The sequence below is a fragment of the Arachis ipaensis genome, chromosome B2, assembly GCF_059453495.1.
Source record: "Arachis ipaensis isolate K30076 ecotype BB chromosome B2, ASM5945349v1, whole genome shotgun sequence".
Classification (NCBI taxonomy): Eukaryota; Viridiplantae; Streptophyta; class Magnoliopsida; order Fabales; family Fabaceae; genus Arachis; species Arachis ipaensis.
In genome coordinates, this window is record NC_142437.1 from 29,255,067 (window position 1) to 29,262,848 (window position 7,782).

Consider the following 7,782-nt stretch of genomic DNA (forward strand, 5'->3'; position numbering starts at 1 on the left):
AGGATCAAAAGCCTCAACATGGCTTTAATAATGGTGGAAGAAACAGGTTTAGCAATAGCAAGCCTTTTCCATCATCCACTCAGCAACAGACAGAGAATTCTGAGCAGAATCCATCTAGCTTAGCAAATTTAGTCTCTGATCTATCTAAGGCCACTGTGAGTTTCATGAATGAAACAAGGTCTTCCATTAGAATTTTGGAAGCACAAGTGGGCCAGCTGAGTAAAAGGATCACTGAAATCCCTCCTAGTACTCTCCCAAGCAATACAGAAGAGAATCCAAAAGGAGAGTGCAAGGCCATTGACATAAGCACCATGGCCAAACCTATAAGGGAAGGAGAGGACGTGAATCCCAAGGAGGAAGACCTCCTGGGACGTCCAGTGATCAATAAGGAGCTTCCCTCTGAGGAACCTAAGGAATCTAAGACTCATCTAGAGACCATAGAGATTCCATTAAACCTCCTTATGCCATTCATGAGCTCTGATGAGTATTCCTCTTCTGAAGAGAATGAGGATGTTACTGAAGAGCAAACTGCCAAGTTTCTTGGTGCAATCATGAAGCTGAATGCCAAATTATTTGGTATTGAGACTTGGGAAGATGAACCTCCCTTGTTCACCAATGAACTAAGTGATCTGGATCAACTGACATTGCCTCAGAAGAAACAGGATCCTGGAAAGTTCATAATACCTTGTACCATAGGCACCATGATCTTTAAGGCTCTGTGTGACCTTGGTTCAGGAATAAACCTCATGCCACTCTCTGTAATAGAGAAACTAGGAATCTATGGGGTGCAAGCTGCTAAAATCTCATTAGAGATGGCAGACAATTCAAGAAAATAGGCTTATGGACAAGTAGAGGACGTGCTAGTAAAGGTTGAAGGCCTTTACATCCCTGCTGATTTCATAGTCCTGGATACTGGAAAGGAAGAGGATGAATCCATCATCCTAGGAAGACCTTTCCTAGCCACAGCAAGAGCTGTGATTGATGTGGACAGAGGAGAATTAATCCTTCAATTGAATGAGGACAACCTTGTGTTTACAACTCAAGGATCTCTCTCTGCATCCATGGAGAGGAAGCAGAAAAAGCTTCTCTCAAAGCAGAGTCAAACAAAGCCCCCACAGTCAAACTCTAAGTTTGGTGTTGGGAAGCCACAACCAAACTCTAAGTTTGGTGTTGAACTCCCATATCCAAACTCTAAGTTTGGTGTTGGAGAGTCTCAACAATGCTCTGAACATTTGTGAGGCTCCATGAGAGCCCACTGTCAAGCTATTGACATTAAAGAAGCGCTTGTTGGGAGGCAACCCAATTTTTATTTATCTAACTATATTTTTCTTAGTTATATGTCTTTATAGGTTCATGATCATGTGGAGTCACAAAATAAACAAAAAAATCAAAAATAGAATCAAAAACAGCAGAAGAAAAATCACACCCGGGAGGAGCATCTGTCTGGCGTTCAACGCCAGAACAGAGCATGGTTCTGGCGCTGAACGCCCAAAATGGGCAGTGTCTGGGCGCTGAACGCCCAGAACAGGCATGGTTCTGGCGTTCAACGCCAGAAATGGCCAACAAATGGGCGTTGAACGCCCAAAATGGGCACCAACCTGGCGCTGAACGCCCAGAGTTGCGTGCAAGGGCATTTTGCATGCCTAATTTGGTGCAAGGGTGTAAATCCTTGAACACCTCAGGATCTGTGGACCCCACAGGATTATCTCAGGATCTGTGGACCCCACAGGATCATCTCAGGATCTGTGGACCCCACAAGATCCCCACCTACCTCCACTCACTTCTTCTCATCTCTCACCACTCTCTTTCACACAATCCCATAAACACTCTTCCCCAAAAATCCTTCACCAATCACCTCAATCTCTCTTCCCCATCACCTCTTCACCACTCACATCCATCCACTCTTCCCCATAAACCTACCTCATAAACTCCACCTACCTTCAAAATTCAAAACCAATTTTCCACCCAAACCCACCCTAAATGGCCGAACCTTAACCCCCCTCCCTCCCCTATATATAGCCCTCCATTCTTCCTCATTTTCACACAACACAACCCTCTCCTCTCTACTTGGCCGAAACACACTTCACCCCTCTTCTCCATATTTTCTTCTTCTTCTTCCGCTATTCTTTCTTTTATTGCTCGAGGGCGAGCAATATTATAAGTTTGGTGTGGTAAAAGCATAAGCTTTTTATTTTTCCATTACCATTGATGGCACCTAAGACCGGAGAATCCTCTAGAAAAGGGAAAGGAAAGACAAAAGCTTCCACCTCCGAGTCACGGGAGATGGAAAGGTTCATCTCCAAAGCCCATCAAGACCACTTCTATGATGTTGTGGCCAAGAAGAAGGTGATCCCCGAGGTCCCTTTCAAACTCAAAAGAAATGAGTATCCGGAGATCCGACATGAAATTCAAAGAAGAGGTTGGGAAGTTCTAACAAATCCTATCCAACAAGTCGGCATCCTAATGGTTCAAAAGTTCTATGCCAATGCATGGATCACCAAGAACCATGATCAAAGTAAGAACCCAGATCCAAAGAACTACGTTACAATGGTTTGGGAGAAATACTTAGATTTTAGTCCGGAGAATGTAAGGTTGGCGTTTAACTTGCCCATGATGCAAGGAGATGAACGCCCCTACACTAGAAGGGTCAACTTTAATCAAAGGTTGGACCAAGTCCTTGTGAACATATGTATGGAAGGAGCTCAATGGAAGATTGACTCCAAAGGCAAGCCGGTTCAACTAAGAAGATTGGACCTCAAGCCTGTGGCTAGAGGATGGTTGGAGTTCATTCAATGCTCAATCATTCCCACTAGCAACCGATCTGAAGTTACTGTGGATCGGGCCATCATGATTCATAGCATCATGATTGGAGAGGAAATAGAAGTTCATGAAGTCATCTCTAATGAACTCTACAAAATAGCCGAAGAGTCATCCCCCATGGCAAGGCTAGCTTTTCCTCATCTTATCTGCCTTCTATGTTACTCAGATGGAGCTTTCATAGAAGGAGACATTCCTATTAAGGAAGAGAAGCCCATCACTAAGAAAAAGATGGAGCAAGCAAGAGAGCCCATTCATGGAGCTCAAGAGGCGCAGGAAGCTCATCACCATGAGATCCCGGAGATGCCTCAAATGCATTTTCCTCCACAAAACTATTGGAAGCAAATCAACACCTCCCTAGGAGAATTAAGTGCCAACATGGGACAATTAAGGGTGGAACATCAAGAGCACTCCATCATGCTCCATGAAATAAGAGAAGATCAAAAAGCAATGAGGGAGGAGCAACAAAGACAAGGAAGAGACATAGAAGAGCTCAAGGACATCATTGGTTCCTCAAGAAGGAAACGCCACCATCACTAAGGTGGATTCATTCCTTGTTCTTATTTCTTCTGCTTTTCGTTTTCTATGTTATGTGCTTATCTATGTTTGTGTCTTCATTACATGATCATTAGTAGTTAGTAACATTGTCTTAAAGTTATGAATGTCCTATGAACCCATCACCTCTCTTAAATGAAAAATGTTTTAAATCAAAAGAACAAGAAGTACATGAGTTTTGAATTTATCCTTGAACTTAGTTTAATTATATTGATGTGGTGACAATGCCTCTTGTTTTCTGAATGTATGCTTGAACAGTGCATATGTCTTTTGAAGTTGTTGTTTAAGAATGCTAAATATGTTGGCTCTTGAAAGAATGATGACAAGGAGACATGTTATTTGATAATCTGAAAAATCATAAAAATGATTCTTGAAGCAAGAAAAAGCAGCAAAGAACAAAGCTTGCAGAAAAAAAATAGAAAAGGTGTGGAGTTTCTACACTCCATAGATTAAGGTGTGGAGCTCTGCTGTTCCTCAAAGATTAATGCAAAGTACTACTGTTTTCTATTTAATTCATCTTATTTCGCTTCCAAGATATTCATTCGCACTTCAACCTGAATGTGATGAACGTGACAATCATCATCATTCCCTATGAACGCGTGCCTGACAACCACTTTCATTCTACATTAGAATTGAATGAGTATCTCTTGGATCTCTTAATCGGAATCTTCGTGGTGTAAGCTAGAATGATGGCGGCATTCAAGAGAATCCGGAAGGTCTAAACCTTGTCTGTGGTATTCCGAGTAGGATTCAATGATTGAATGACTGTGACGAGCTTCAAACTCGTGATTGCCGGGCGTAGTGACAGACGTAAAAGGATAGTAAATCCTATTCCAGCAGGATCGAGAACCGACAGATGAATAGCCGTGCCGTGACAGGGTGCGTTGATCATTTTCACTGAGAGGATAAGATGAAACCATTGACAAGGGTGATGCCTCCAGATGATTAGCCGTGCCGTGACAGGGCATTTGGATCATTTTCCCGAGAGAAGACCGAAAGTAGCCATTGACAATGGTGATGTATCACATAAAGCCAACCATGGAAAGGAGTAAGACTGATTGGATGAAGATAGCAGGAAAGTAGAGGTTTAGAGGAACAAAAGCATCTCTATTCGCTTATCTGAAATTCTCACCAATGAATTACATAAGTATTTCTATCCTTTATTATTTATCTTTTAATTATCTAATCCAATCACATTTAACCCTACCTGACTGATATTTGCAAAGTGACCATAGCTTGCTTCATACCAACAATCTCCGTGGGATTCGACCCTTACTCACGTAAGGTATTACTTGGACGACCCAGTGCACTTGCTGGTTAGTTGTCCAAAGTTGTGAACCATGGTATTGGCATCATATTTTTGGCGCCATTACCAGGGAAAGAAAGAGTGATGAATTTTACATAATCAAAGTGTAATCACAATTTCTGCGCACCAGACACCAAACTTCAAGATTGACACAAGAGTCAAATAAAAGAAAAAGTTTTTGAAACTTTTTTTCGAAAAAGAAACCAAGAAAGTTCGAAAATTTTAACAAGAAACAAAAATACAATAAACACAAACAAAAGAAAAACATTAAAAGAATACTTGATCTAAGGAACAAGACAACCGTTAGTTTGTCAATCTCAAACAATCCCCGAGAACGGCACCAAAAACTTGGTGCGGGAAATTCGAATTTTCCACAGCTGAATCAACAAGTGTACCGGATCGTCCAAGTAATACCTCAAGTGAGTGAGGGTTGATCCCATGAGGATTGTTAGATTGAGCAAGCAGTGGTTATCTTGCTGATCTTAGTCATGCAAATAGAAAGAGATTGGTTGTTGTTGAATGTGCATAAACACTTAAAGAAAGTAATAAAGAAATAGCAGAGAAACAATAGTGAGAAATCAGTTAAGGCTTTGGAGGTGCTTTATCTTTTTGGATTAACTTTTCTTACTGTCTACTTTAATAGTGAATGATTCGTTCCATGGCAAGACTGTAAGTGATTAAAGCCAGGGTCAGTGGTCATTAATCTCCTCTAATTCAAATCAAACGCCAGGACCAGTGGTCATTCAATCTGAATGAGGGTGAAGCTCTAGCAATTCAGCCTCTAATGATCCTACTCAAAATGCCACAGACAAGGTCAGATCTTCCGAATCGGAGAATGAAGCTCTATGATTCTAGCCTTAGCACCACAGAAACCTCAATTACCCATGACTAACATGATTTTATGTTAGATATCCCCATTAGCCCAGATAAATTGTTAGAACCTGTGATGTATGCTCAAGCTACAGCTCAACGCTATCCAGCTAGGACTCGCAAAGAACTCATGTAGAACAAGGGGTCATACTTCTGTTTCACCCCAGATTCATAAAGATGAAAAATGAGAATGCATCATAATAGAGGAATCAAACATATATTGAAATAGAAATAGTAATATTATTAATCCATGAGAATCAACAGAGCTCCTAACCTTAACCTAGGAGGTTTAGTTACTCAAGCTTTACAGAAAATAGTGTGTAATTTGAAAGTGGTGGTAGAAGGTCCTGAATATGGGTGATCTTCTCCTATATATACTAATCTAATAACGAAAAAGTACAAAGATAGGATAGTTTAGGCTAAAGGTGCGAAAATCCACTTCTGGGCGCAGTTTGGTGAGTGTTTTGGGCTGAGCTTGGTGTCCAACTTGAAGAATGGGCGTTGAACGCCCATTAGGGTGGTGTCTTCGTGCTTCCTTGCTCCCTTGGTGGCGTTGAACACCAGGTTTGGGCATTCAACGATGGCCTTGGTCCTCGTGGGGCGTTGAACGCCAGAAAGGGGGTAACTTGGGCGTTCAATGCCCGTTTTGGGCAGTCCAATCCAAAAAAAAAGTATAGACTATTATATATTACTGGAAAGCCCTGGAAGTTAGCTTTCTAACACCGTTAAGAACGTGTCAATTAACTTCTGTAGCTCCATAAATGCTGGTTTGAATGCATGGAGGTCAGGATCTAACAACATCTACACTCCTTTCTTTGTCTCTGAATCAGACTTTGCCAAAACTTGCCAAATTCACCCAAAAATTATCTAAAATCATAAGGAAAACACAAAGGCTCAAACTAGCATCTAAAATGTGAATTTTTCACTAAAACCTACTAAAAGATAATAAAACGTAGTGAAATCTACTAAAAGCACTAAGAAAATAATGCCAAAAAGCGTATAAAATATCCACTCGTTGGAGGTTGAAGTAGAAGAAAAGGAATTGGCATTGGTGAAGCAAAAGATTAAGAGCAGTCATGATGTCTTGATTGATCCTCGTCTATTGAAGGAAGAAACTCCCAATACTGAAATGGTAATATGACCTTTGCTTTTGTTTTTGTTTTTCTTCTCAAGTAGAAGTCTTGCTTGATAAATTCCACATACTAATAAGTTACTGAATATTGTTTAATTTGTTTATAGTTTATGGAACTAAATTCTGCACTACATCGTTATACAAATAATCTCACCTGAAAGTCCATATTTCTACAAGAACCTAATGGTGTAAATGCTATATCAAATAACCACAAATATAATATTAGTTGTTTTTATGTTGCAGAGTAAAGCAACAAGGGATTTGCAATTAACTTAAGAGATGCACTAAAAACCAAAAAGGAAGAGCCTCGAAAGAGTTAGAAACTCCTTTACACATTGTGCTAAAATACTGTTAGACTCTTCTTGTAGTGTATTTGTTAGAATAATGAAGTCTCAGCTCAAAGTTGTTGCCGTTGTTGCTATTAGCTAGCTCTGGATTCAGCACTTATTCCATGGTTAATGCCATCATTGACAATAATACATTTGGTTTAGTTTAGTATCATAACTACTTGTAGATCAATTGGTAATTGACTCTTTAATTAATGTCACAACACTAGAAGGATAACTTAATATTCATGATATTTAAGCATTTGTATTTGATATAGTAAGAAGTGTATTGTTTTAGGGATTACTATAGACTTTTATGTAATTAGATGATATTGAAATATTGAAGTTGTTGTTTTATTTTGCTTTTTAAAGAAAAACAGTAATAGTTATGTAAAACAATACTATATGCAATTATGTTTGGAACTATTGACATTGAGATTTTTTTATATATAGAGTTATGTCTTATATTGATGAATTATGTTATAAAAGATTTAGTTTTTGAATTTTGATATTAAAAAATAAATTTCTAATTTGAGAGTATATAAATGAGATGAGATTAATGAATTATTTGAAATTAAAAATAAATAAATAATTACAGGGTTTGTGGAGGTTTAAAAATCTCACAAAATAGTTAATTTTTTGTTAAATTAAAAAATTAATTTGTGAGGGGTTTTAAACTATCATAAAAGTAATTTAAAATCGCCACAAAAGTCCAATATAAAACCCCCACTAAATACACACAAAATCCCTACTAAATAGATTGTAGAGGTTTTTAA

General features: G+C 39.0%; 1 pseudogene; it reads left to right on the forward strand.

The window, feature by feature from the left end:
- Window positions 1–7,000, forward strand: part of LOC148573442 (peptidyl-prolyl cis-trans isomerase CYP57-like) — a 33,050-nt pseudogene extending 26,050 nt beyond the window's left edge.
- The last annotated feature ends 782 nt before the right edge of the window (window positions 7,001–7,782 follow it).